Raw genomic sequence first — 12,324 nt, 5'->3', positions numbered from 1 at the left:
TCCGCTTACAAAACTCCCGACACTTCGTCGCAACAAAAAGCTCTCAGGTTAACTTTACAACCCTGTTAGTACACATGCACAAAACACACTTCCGAATTATTATTATTGGTTTGAACACCTCGATCACTTGTGATATTTCCTTTTTTACAATCAGATTTCTAATTCAAATTTCTGGGGTTCTCACGGAGTGGGGGTGCCACTTCTAATCGCGTCCCGTCAGGAGGTCACCACTAAATGTTGCTCGTTCTACTGTTAGTGTGATTAACATGCCTCCATTTAAAGGACATGTGCATAACACTGGTTTAGCTCTGTATCTGTATCTATGCTCTTGAGTCGCCAGGTGCTGTTATAGACACCGTCACAAGTTATCAAGGTCAAGTTCAAAGCAATAAGTCTAAATCAGTAAGTCTAAACAATTAGTGTTTATTATAACAGATATAATAAATACTCATGCACACGCTAAAAGACTAATACTTATTTCTACTATTAAACGACTAAATACTTATCTAAGTAGGAATCAGCAAGGTCAGGGGACAAGGCCTTTGTTCCTTTCAGGACTGCACCTTCTGTTCACTAATAGTCGGCAAGAGTATAAGCAATGCCTGGGTCACGTAGCAATCGTTGTTTGGCACTTACTGAAAGATGGCTCATGCTCAACGGCCGGTGATGAAAGACAGGATCTGGAGGCTGGGGTCGGAGTCAGGATGCAACAGATCTGGGCCGGATTCTGGAAGCAACAGACCGAATCATGTGCTTGACCTTCTCTTTATAGGTCCTGGAGGTCCGTGCCCCTTGGGGCGGGCTCTTTCACCTGCTAGGTATCGATTGGGTCTTTCCCAATCGACATCATTCGAATTCCCCTATCCTGGAGTCGTTCCTTGATGGCGGGGGGCGGTTCCTAGGGATCAATGACCTGGGTTCTCTGGCGCCATTCTGGCTGGGTAGCTATAGAAAATATCAATCGATACTTAAAATGTTTCTATTGTATCTGGGACTGGGCCGGTATCATCTCATTAATATGCAGATCGCTTTCCTATTTGCACCTTTGGCTGGGTTTCTGCACCTGCCTTGAAACTGGTTTTGTACGTGCAAAATGCTAACTGCTTCTGCAAGCTGTGTGTCCGTACTATGGCTGTTTTTCCCTGCAGTCTTAGCAGTTCTCCATTTTGTAGACTAGTGTCCATTGTAGAGGGCAACAGAAGAGAGAACCGAGCTAATGTTTCGAGGCTGGGTCACTCTTCATCAGAGAAAAGCATTTAATCATTCAATCGTTGCTCACAGATATCACTGAGAAACAGTCAAAATGTTCCTTCTGGAATTCCTCAGGTAAATCCTGTCATGCATTCAAAGGAAAATACTGCTGAAGCTGCGACTCTGCGTGAGAAGCTAAAAATGATAGGATGGAGGTTCAGAAAATAAGAGGATATCTTTGGAGCCAAACACAGGGTTAATCTTTCAAATCCGTGTGATCTTTACTCAGAGCTGAAGCGAGTACATGCAATGGAGGAGGTGAGGTGAGGTGAGGAAAATGGAAGTTGCATGATGGGAGCTATGGAAGGTTGAATAAATTTGACAAAAATCAATGTACAGCAAACGAGAATCTCAGTACCACACGTATTTTGCCAACATGTTCTGCATTCACCATTGAATTGGGAACATTTCTTCACAGGCTCCAAGCTTTGACCCAAAGGCACTGCTGAGATTTGAACTCAGAATCTCCTGTTTACTAGACAGGCACTTTAACCATCTAAGCCACAGCACCAACCTTGACTGTAGTTTTGCAAGTTAAGGACAAATTTCAATTATTTTGATTAAACACCAGTATTGTTGATTTCTTATGCTGACTTTGAGAGTGCAAATTAAAATATTCATCTGCAATGGGCTTTTGAAAGTGTAAAAATTGCAGTAATTTCTGAAAGTTATTAATTTATAGCAGTCCTGCAAGGAAGAAGTAAACAAACAGGAAATATTTTACGAATTTTGAAGTGATTAAACATGACCAGAAAACTATAGTGGCATAATGCAGGACAAGACCAGGAGCGAGTTTTTACATTAACCGAAAATCTAGCAAAACTTCTTGATGGCTGTTGCAATTTGGCAAACCCAACATTGCCACGATTCTTCCACTTTTCATAAATCAATCCTGCATTTTCTATTCTTTTTTCCTACTGTTCATTGGGGAGCAAGCACCTTGAGACAAACTGAAAGCCCTGACAGGGACTTGAACCCTGGACCCTCAGATTAAAAGTCTGATGCTCTACCGACTGAGCTACCAGGGCCCATTCTTAAACATTCCTCATTGCTCACTTCAAACTCTCATATTGTACCTTTTGAATTTTCTTCATTGGTAATTCAGCCTCTCCTGCTCATTTTCCTCACAAGCAGAGCGGCAGCCTTCCTTTGGCTCCCTTTCTCAAATTCATCAGCTTGTACTTGCTTTTTACCAGTGACTTGTGATGTGACAACTGTTGTTACCCAGGGACGTGCACTGGTACTTCGAGACATTGAAGATTACATTTTGATTGGTGAGAGATGAGTGGGAAGCAACAGAGACACAGATTTTATTTTTAGAGAAGAATAAAGGGTGTCATCTGATGTTTGTTGTGGCAGAGCGTGAACGCAAGTAAGCCCATCTAGTAAAGGAGCAAATTATGCAAATTGCAAAGTTTCAGGGTGTAAAAGTGTGTCTGCACCACATCTTCATGGAAAACGCCCCATCATTTATCCCGCCCGATTCGTTCTTGCTAACATGCAGCAACATAAATCGTTCAATATAAAAGCAAATTACTGTGGATGTGAAATCTGAAAAAAAAACAGGAAATGATGGAAAATATCAGTGGGTCTGGCAGCATCTGTGAAGAGAGAACCGAGCTAATATTTCGAGGCTGGGTCACTCTTCATCAGAGTAAAGCATTTAATCATTCAATCGTTGCTCACAGATATCGCTGAGAAACAGCCAAAATGTTCCTTCTGGAATTCCTCAGGTAAATCCTGTCATGCATCCAAAGGAAAATACTGCGGAAGCTGCGACTCTGCGTGCGAGTCTAAAAATGATAGGATTGAGGCTCAGAAAATGAGAGGATATCTTTGGAGCCAGACACAGTGTTAATGTTTAAAATCTGTGTGATCTTTACTCAGAGCTGAAGCGAGGAGTACATGCAATGGAGTAGGTGAGGAAAATGGAATTTGCATGAAATATGGGAGCTATGGAAGGTTGAATAAAGTTTGACAAAAATCAAGGTAAAGCAAACTAGAAGTTCGGTGCCACAGATATTCTGCATTCACCATTGAATTGGGAACATTTCTTCACAGGCTCCAAGCTTTGACCCAAAGGCACTGCTGAGATTTGAACTCAGAATCTCCTGTTTACTAGACAGGCGCTTTAACCATCTAAGCCACAGCACCAACCTTAATTGTGGGCTTGCAAGTTTAGAACAGATTTCAATTATTTTGATTAAACACCAGTATTGTTGATTTCTTATGCTGACTTTGAGAGTGCAAATTAAAATATTCATCTGCAATGGGCTTTTGAAAGTGTAAAAATTGCAGTAATTTCTGAAAGTTATTAATTTATAGCAGTCCTGCATGGAAGAAGTAAACAAACAGGAAATATTTTACGAATTTTGAAGTGATTAAACATGACCAGAAAACTATAGTGGCATAATGCAGGACAAGACCAGGAGCGAGTTTTTACATTAACCGAAAATCTAGCAAAACTTCTTGATGGCTGTTGCAATTTGGCAAACCCAACATTGTCACGATTCTTCCACTTTTCATAAATCATACTGCATTTTCTATTCTTTTTTCCTACTGTTCATTGGGGAGCAAGCACCTTGAGACAAATTGAAAGCCCTGACAGGGACTTGAACCCTGGGCCCTCAGATTAAAAGTCTGATGCTCTACCGACTGAGCTACCAGGGCCCATTCTTAAACATTCCTCATTGCTCACTTCAAACTCTCATATTGTACCTTTTGAATTTTCTTCATTGGTAATTCAGCCTCTCCTGCTCATTTTCCTCACAAGCAGAGCGGCAGCCTTCCTTTGGCTCCCTTTCTCAAATTCTTCAGCTTGTACTTGCTTTTTACCAGTGACTTGTGATGTGACAACTGTTGTTACCCAGGGACGTGCACTGGTACTTCGAGACATTGAAGATTACATTTTGATTGGTGAGAGATGAGTGGGAAGCAACAGAGACACAGATTTTATTTTTAGAGAAAGAATAAAGGGTGTCATCTGATGTTTGTTGTGGCAGAGCGTGAACGCAAGTAAACCCATCTAGTAAAGGAGCAAATTATGCAAATTGCAAAGTTTCAGGGTGTAAAAGTGTGTCTGCACCACATCTTCATGGAAAACGCCCCATCATTTATCCCGCCCGATTCGTTCTTGCTAACATGCAGCAACATAAATCGTTCAATATAAAAGCAAATTACTGTGGATGTGAAATCTGAAAAAAAAACAGGAAATGATGGAAAATATCAGTGGGTCTGGCAGCATCTGTGAAGAGAGAACCGAGCTAATATTTCAAGGCTGGGTCACTCTTCATCAGAGTAAAGCATTTAATCATTCAATCGTTGCTCACAGATATTGCTGAGAAACAGCCAAAATGTTCCTTCTGGAATTCCTCAGGTAAATCCTGTCATGCATCCAAAGGAAAATACTGCGGAAGCTGCGACTCTGCGTGCGAGTCTAAAAATGATAGGATTGAGGCTCAGAAAATGAGAGGATATCTTTGGAGCCAGACACAGTGTTAATGTTTAAAATCCGTGTGATCTTTACTCAGAGCTGAAGCGAGGAGTACATGCAATGGAGTAGGTGAGGAAAATGGAATTTGCATGAAATATGGGAGCTATGGAATGTTGAATAAAGTTTGACAAAAATCAAGGTAAAGCAAACTAGAAGTGCAGTGCTAGAGATATTCTGCAACGTGTTCTGCATTCACCATTGAATTGGGAACATTTCTTCACAGGCTACAAGCTTTGACCCAAATGAACTGCATGAGATTTGAACTCAGGATCTCCTGTTTATTAGACAGGGACTTTAACCATCTAAGCCACAGCAACAACCATGGTTGTGGTCTTGCAAGTTTAGAACAGATTTCAATTATTTTGATTAAACACCAGTATTGTTGATTTCTTATGCTGACTTTGAGAGTGCAAATTAAAATATTCATCTGCAATGGGCTTTTGAAAGTGTAAAAATTGCAGTAATTTCTGAAAGTTATTAATTTATTGCAGTCCTGCAAGGAAGAAGTAAACAAACAGGAAATATTTTACGAATTTTGAAGTGATTAAACATGACCAGAAAACTATAGTGGCATAATGCAGGACAAGACCAGGAGCGAGTTTTTACATTAACTGAAAATCTAGCAAAACTTCTTGATGGCTGTTGCAATTTGGCAAACCCAACATTGCCACGATTCTTCCACTTTTCATAAATCATCCTGCATTTTCTATTCTTTTTTCCTACTGTTCATTGGGGAGCAAGCACCTTGAGACAAACTGAAAGCCCTGACAGGGACTTGAACCCTGGGCCCTCAGATTAAAAGTCTGATGCTCTACCGACTGAGCTACCAGGGCCCATTCTTAAACATTCCTCATTGCTCACTTCAAACTCTCATATTGTACCTTTTGAATTTTCTTCATAGGTAATTCAGCCTCTCCTGCTCATTTTCCTCACAAGCAGAGCGGCAGCCTTCCTTTGGCTCCCTTTCTCAAATTCTTCAGCTTGTACTTGCTTTTTACCAGTGACTTGTGATGTGACAACTGTTGTTACCCAGGGACGTGCACTGGTACTTCGAGACATTGAAGATTACATTTTGATTGGTGAGAGATGAGTGGGAAGCAACAGAGACACAGATTTTATTTTTAGAGAAAGAATAAAGGGTGTCATCTGATGTTTGTTGTGGCAGAGCGTGAACGCAAGTAAGCCCATCTAGTAAAGGAGCAAATTATGCAAATTGCAAAGTTTCAGGGTGTAAAATTGTGTCTGCACCACATCTTCATGGAAAACGCCCCATCATTTATCCCGCCCGATTCGTTCTTGCTAACATGCAGCAACATAAATCGTTCAATATAAAAGCAAATTACTGTGGATGTGAAATCTGAAAAAAAAACAGGAAATGATGGAAAATATCAGTGGGTCTGGCAGCATCTGTGAAGAGAGAACCGAGCTAATATTTCGAGGCTGGGTCACTCTTCATCAGAGTAAAGCATTTAATCATTCAATCGTTGCTCACAGATATCGCTGAGAAACAGCCAAAATGTTCCTTCTGGAATTCCTCAGGTAAATCCTGTCATGCATCCAAAGGAAAATACTGCGGAAGCTGCGACTCTGCGTGCGAGTCTAAAAATGATAGGATTGAGGCTCAGAAAATGAGAGGATATCTTTGGAGCCAGACACAGTGTTAATGTTTAAAATCCGTGTGATCTTTACTCAGAGCTGAAGCGAGGAGTACATGCAATGGAGTAGGTGAGGAAAATGGAATTTGCATGAAATATGGGAGCTATGGAAGGTTGAATAAAGTTTGACAAAAATCAAGGTAAAGCAAACTAGAAGTTCGGTGCCACAGATATTCTGCATTCACCATTGAATTGGGAACATTTCTTCACAGGCTCCAAGCTTTGACCCAAAGGCACTGCTGAGATTTGAACTCAGGATCTCCTGTTTACTAGACAGGCGCTTTAACCATCTAAGCCACAGCACCAACCTTGGATGTGCGCTTGCAAGTTTAGAACAGATTTCAATTATTTTGATTAAACACCAGTATTGTTGATTTCTTATGCTGACTTTGAGAGTGCAAATTAAAATATTCATCTGCAATGGGCTTTTGAAAGTGTAAAAATTGCAGTAATTTCTGAAAGTTATTAATTTATAGCAGTCCTGCAAGGAAGAAGTAAACAAACAGGAAATATTTTACGAATTTTGAAGTGATTAAACATGACCAGAAAACTATAGTGGCATAATGCAGGACAAGACCAGGAGCGAGTTTTTACATTAACTGAAAATCTAGCAAAACTTCTTGATGGCTGTTGCAATTTGGCAAACCCAACATTGCCACGATTCTTCCACTTTTCATAAATCATCCTGCATTTTCTATTCTTTTTTCCTACTGTTCATTGGGGAGCAAGCGCCTTGAGACAAACTGAAAGCCCTGACAGGGACTTGAATCCTGGGCCCTCAGATTAAAAGTCTGATGCTCTACCGACTGAGCTACCAGGGCCCATTCTTAAACATTCCTCATTGCTCACTTCAAACTCTCATATTGTACCTTTTGAATTTTCTTCATAGGTAATTCAGCCTCTCCTGCTCATTTTCCTCACAAGCAGAGCGGCAGCCTTCCTTTGGCTCCCTTTCTCAAATTCTTCAGCTTGTACTTGCTTTTTATCAGTGACTTGTGATGTGACAACTGTTGTTACCCAGGGACGTGCACTGGTACTTCGAGTCATTGATGATTACATTGTGATTGGTGAGAGATGAGTGGGAAGAAACAGAGACACAGATTTTATTTTTAGAGAAAGAATAAAGGGTGTCATCTGATGTTTGTTGTGGCAGAACTTGAACGCAAGTAAGCCCATCTAGTAAAGGAGCAAATTATGCAAATTGCAAAGTTTCAGGGTGTAAAATTGTGTCTGCACCACATCTTCATGGAAAACGCCCCATCATTTATCCCGCCCGATTCGTTCTTGCTAACATGCAGCAACATAAATCGTTCAATATAAAAGCAAATTACTGTGGATGTGAAATCTGAAAAAAAAACAGGACATGATGGAAAATATCAGTGGGTCTGGCAGCATCTGTGAAGAGAGAACCGAGCTAATATTTCGAGGCTGGGTCACTCTTCATCAGAGTAAAGCATTTAATCATTCAATCGTTGCTCACAGATATCGCTGAGAAACAGCCAAAATGTTCCTTCTGGAATTCCTCAGGTAAATCCTGTCATGCATCCAAAGGAAAATACTGCGGAAGCTGCGACTCTGCGTGCGAGTCTAAAAATGATAGGATTGAGGCTCAGAAAATGAGAGGATATCTTTGGAGCCAGACACAGTGTTAATGTTTAAAATCCGTGTGATCTTTACTCAGAGCTGAAGCGAGGAGTACATGCAATGGAGTAGGTGAGGAAAATGGAATTTGCATGAAATATGGGAGCTATGGAAGGTTGAATAAAGTTTGACAAAAATCAAGGTAAAGCAAACTAGAAGTTCAGTGCCACAGATATTCTGCCAACGTGTTCTGCATTCACCATTGAATTGGGAACATTTCTTCACAGGCTCCAGCTTTGACCCAAAGGCACTGCTGAGATTTGAACTCAGGATCTCCTGTTTACTAGACAGGCGCTTTAACCATCTAAGCCACAGCACCAACCTTGATTGTGGGCTTGCAAGTTTAGAACAGATTTCAATTATTTTGATTAAACACCAGTATTGTTGATTTCTTATGCTGACTTTGAGAGTGCAAATTAAAATATTCATCTGCAATGGGCTTTTGAAAGTGTAAAAATTGCAGTAATTTCTGAAAGTTATTAATTTATTGCAGTCCTGCAAGGAAGAAGTAAACAAACAGGAAATATTTTACGAATTTTGAAGTGATTAAACATGACCAGAAAACTATCGTGGTATAATGCAGGACAAGACCAGGAGCGAGTTTATACATTAACCGAAAATCTAGCAAAACTTCTTGATGGCTGTTGCAATTTGGCAAACCCAACATTGCCACGATTCTTGCACTTTTCATAAATCATCCTGCATTTTCTATAATGCAAATTGCAAAGTTTCAGAGTGTAAAAGTGTGTCTGCACCACATCTTCATGGAAAACGCCCCATCATTTATCCCGCCCGATTCATTCTTGCTAACATTCAGCAATATAAATCGTTCAATATAAATACAAATTACGGTGGATGCGAAATCTGAAAAAAAAAACAGGAAATGTTGGAAAATATCAGTGGGTCTGGCAGCATCTGTGAAGAGAGAACCGAGCTAATGTTTCGAGGCTGGGTCACTCTTCATCAGAGTAAAGCATTTAATCATTCAGTCGTTGCTCACAGATATCGCTGCGAAACAGTCAAAATGTTCCTTCTGGAATTCCTCAGGTAAATCCTGTGATGCATTCAAAGGAAAATACTGCAGAAGCTGCGACTGCGTGAGAAGCTAAAAATGATGGGATTGAGGCTCAGAAAAGGAGAGGATATCTTTGGAGCCAGACACAGTGTTAATGTTTCAAATCCGTGTGATCTTTACTCAGAGCTGAAGCGAGGAGTACATGCAATGGAGTAGGTGAGAAAAATGGTAGTTGCATGAAATATGGGAGCTATGGAAGGTTGAATAAAGTTTGACAAAAATCAAGGTAAAGCAAACTAGAATCTCGGTGCCACAGATATTTTGCCAACATGTTCTGTATTCACTATTGAATTGGGAACATTTCTGCACAGGCTCCTAGTTTTGACCCAAAGGCACTGCTGAGATTTGAACTCAGGATCCTCTGTTTATTACACAGGTGCTTTAACCATCTAAGCCACAGCACCAACCAAGAAATTGTGAAGGATCACCTATGCACGTTTCTTCGAGTGCCTTTGGGTGCCCTCTTTGTGTTCCCTGACCTTAGCAAGTTCCTGGGCGTCTACTCTGTCTTTAACTATGGGAAAAAAAATTATCTGACATTCTACTTGGCGCTATGTCAAAGGGGGCATTACCAAAACCGGGAACCTCTACCTATCACAACTATTATCCTTATCTGTAAACATTTTATTACAATCTAAAAACCTTATCCATTCACACCACATTACATATCACTTTCTGACTCGGCAGTCGAGTTCAGAACAATATAATACATTGGTATCCTTTATTAACATAGTGCTTTATTCATTAAGGGGCTGGGGGGATTGGTGAAAACCGAAAATAGGGGATTGAACTCCGTAAATGGTTGAGGGGCAGGAACGGGAATCTCTCCTTTTCCATTTCCTCAACTTGAGGGTCTGAACAATTACGCAGAGGATTGCAATCACCAACAGTGATTCAATCACGTACAACATTGAATACCATGTCATAACCTTTGTGCACCAGGTCTGAACTTCGCTGATCAGAGCTGAGCACGGGGGAGTTGGTGTGAGGGAAACATTGACGGCGGGGGTTGTGGGGGAAACGTGACTTGCTTCCACATATACAAATACAACATTTAACAGTAATAGGTAGGCTTCCATCATGGTCTTCTCTTCGTTCTCTTTGTTCTCTTCCTCCTGTATGGCCGATCCTTGCCGTGAACCGTCTTTCGTCCTTCGAAAGCTATGGGATCAAGCACAGTATCTGTCAATACACAGTTTAATATCCGTACTTGTTAGTGTATCTGTCCTCTCATTCCAATTGACCCATTAAATGACTGGCCAAGTCACACCCTGTGACTCCCCTCATTTTATTTTTTAAAAGCGAATTTTAGGAACAGAATACACCTAACAACTTTCCTCCTGCGAGCCGTCTCGCAGGCTTTGCAAATTTACCATCCGTATGTTCCTGGATGTAAATAGCATGTGGGATGGCGGCCGAAGGGCTACCTAACGAAAAATGAAAACAAATTTTGAAACAAAAGGTCGAAAGGGTTGCGTATGGGCCGCTACTGGTAAGATTTGGATGGGATCCCCGGGTAAGGCGTGCTGTGCCGTACCCGAGCTTGGCTGACCAAAGTGGATTCTCAGACAGGGCGGGTCCTCAGTGCCGTTTGTCCACTGCCTGAGTAACCTGGAATGAACGGGCAAGAATGTGTTTACCGTGGGTTTGCAGCCTCTATTCACCGAATAGAGGGGCACCTAAAACAAGGGAGGAGCCAAGATGCTCCAACATCTAAAAACAGGGAACAAGTCGTGAACCGTGTCGGTTCACCAGAGGATACAACTGAAGTTCTCAGAGGTATCTGCAGATAAACTAGTGTGCGTGTGAGGTGGTCACAATCAAACCATTGGATTGGGAACTGAAGTTCTCAAAGGTTTCAGCGGAGAAACTTAAAGTGCGTGCGAGGTGGTCACAATCTTTTCAGCTGAGAAGAAGGTGGCGAACCTCCAACTGAACCATTAACATTACAAACAAACAAACATAAACTTACAAACAAAACATCCGTGCAGGTTCCATCAGAAAGGATATTGCTTCCCTCAAGCGGTTCCTATTTTACATAATCTGGACACCTCACTTTTCCTCTGCCTCTGTGAACAGGGTCACAAAGGGGTTGCCGTATCGGGAGTCAGACACCGTGTCGTCCTGCTCTCCCGGATCCCACACCTTTGTGTGGATAAGGCATGCAATTTTTGAATTATGTGACCGGGGGTCACTTTCATCGTTACGGAGAAGTCTGTATGAATTGTCCCTGTGCCAAAGTGTTGGGTTTAAACCTGAAGGGGTATTGTCCGGGTAGTCGGGGTCGGGTGGTGGGTCTGGATATTTAATGTAGGAGACTTCCATGGGGTCACTGGAGTCGTGGTCGTAGTCGCTACATTGTGGGCTGTGGGGTTGTGTGCTGTGGCTGTCCTCAAAGTCAGTGTCAGTATCGCTGTCTCTGCTGTGGCAGCTTGTGGGCGTTTCGGGGCGTGGTCTGTTGTGGTCAGTGGGCGGAGTCGTGGGCGAGTCCGATGATGAACTGGTCTGTGAGGGGGATGGTGGAAATGTGTCTCTCGTGGGCGGGGCGAGATGTTCTGCTGCGTCCAGTGAGACATGGTGTGCATTGTTAGACTGTGTTCCATATGCCTTCAGTTGGTTAATATGGAACCATGCAGTCTTTCCACTGGGGGTATTTTATCCTGTAAACTGAGGGGCTAATTTTGTCCGAAATTGAACATGGGCCTGAAAATTTTGGTGCCAAAAAACTGCTGGGGTTATAAACAGATAGCATTACCTGGTGCCCAACCTGAAATTCTGTGGGGTGTACGTTCTTATTAAAGCGGGCTGTGCTTTGTTTGCGTCGTTTTCCTAGTTGAACTGCGGCTGCGATCTGTGCAGACCTCACAGTCTCAACTAGGTCTTTAACTGCCTTTTCATGTGTGAGGGCCGTCACTTCGGGGCTAGTCATGTCCAGTCCTAAAAGGAATTCTGTACCTTTCATAGGGCGTCCGGTCATGAGTGTGTCTGGGGTGAATCCTGTTGATGTGGAAACCGTATTTCGGATAAACTTTAGTGCAAATGGGAGTACCGAATCCCATGTTGAGTTGTTTTCCTGAACCATTTTTCTAAGGGTAGATTTTAGGGTCCGATTCATGCGCTCTACAATCCCGCTGGACTGTGGGTGATACGCAATGTGAAAATTTTGTTTAATGCCGAATATGGTCAGGACGTTCTTCATGACACGTCCT

At 41.9% G+C, this 12,324-nt stretch overlaps 8 non-coding genes across 8 annotated transcripts; all 8 read right to left on the bottom strand.

The window, feature by feature from the left end:
• Nucleotides 1-1,688: 1,688 nt before the first annotated feature.
• trnat-agu lies at nt 1,689-1,762 on the bottom strand. Its single transcript has one exon. It is a non-coding gene; the product is annotated as a tRNA-Thr (tRNA).
• Nucleotides 1,763-2,206: 444 nt separating this feature from the next.
• trnak-uuu lies at nt 2,207-2,279 on the bottom strand. The gene has a single exon. It is a non-coding gene; the product is annotated as a tRNA-Lys (tRNA).
• A 1,052-nt stretch (nt 2,280-3,331) lies between these two features.
• Nucleotides 3,332-3,405, bottom strand: trnat-agu. The gene has a single exon. It is a non-coding gene; the product is annotated as a tRNA-Thr (tRNA).
• Nucleotides 3,406-3,848: 443 nt separating this feature from the next.
• trnak-uuu lies at nt 3,849-3,921 on the bottom strand. The gene has a single exon. It is a non-coding gene; the product is annotated as a tRNA-Lys (tRNA).
• A 1,583-nt stretch (nt 3,922-5,504) lies between these two features.
• Nucleotides 5,505-5,577, bottom strand: trnak-uuu. Its single transcript has one exon. It is a non-coding gene; the product is annotated as a tRNA-Lys (tRNA).
• Nucleotides 5,578-6,630: 1,053 nt separating this feature from the next.
• Nucleotides 6,631-6,704, bottom strand: trnat-agu. The gene has a single exon. It is a non-coding gene; the product is annotated as a tRNA-Thr (tRNA).
• A 443-nt stretch (nt 6,705-7,147) lies between these two features.
• trnak-uuu lies at nt 7,148-7,220 on the bottom strand. The gene has a single exon. It is a non-coding gene; the product is annotated as a tRNA-Lys (tRNA).
• Nucleotides 7,221-8,285: 1,065 nt separating this feature from the next.
• On the bottom strand, nt 8,286-8,359 carry trnat-agu. The gene has a single exon. It is a non-coding gene; the product is annotated as a tRNA-Thr (tRNA).
• Between the last annotated feature and the right edge of the window lie 3,965 nt (nt 8,360-12,324).

Source organism: Scyliorhinus canicula, chromosome 6 (assembly GCF_902713615.1).
Source record: "Scyliorhinus canicula chromosome 6, sScyCan1.1, whole genome shotgun sequence".
NCBI classification, from domain to species: Eukaryota; Metazoa; Chordata; class Chondrichthyes; order Carcharhiniformes; family Scyliorhinidae; genus Scyliorhinus; species Scyliorhinus canicula.
Note: the sequence above shows the minus strand (reverse complement) of the source record. Positions and strands in the feature narration are given on the sequence as shown.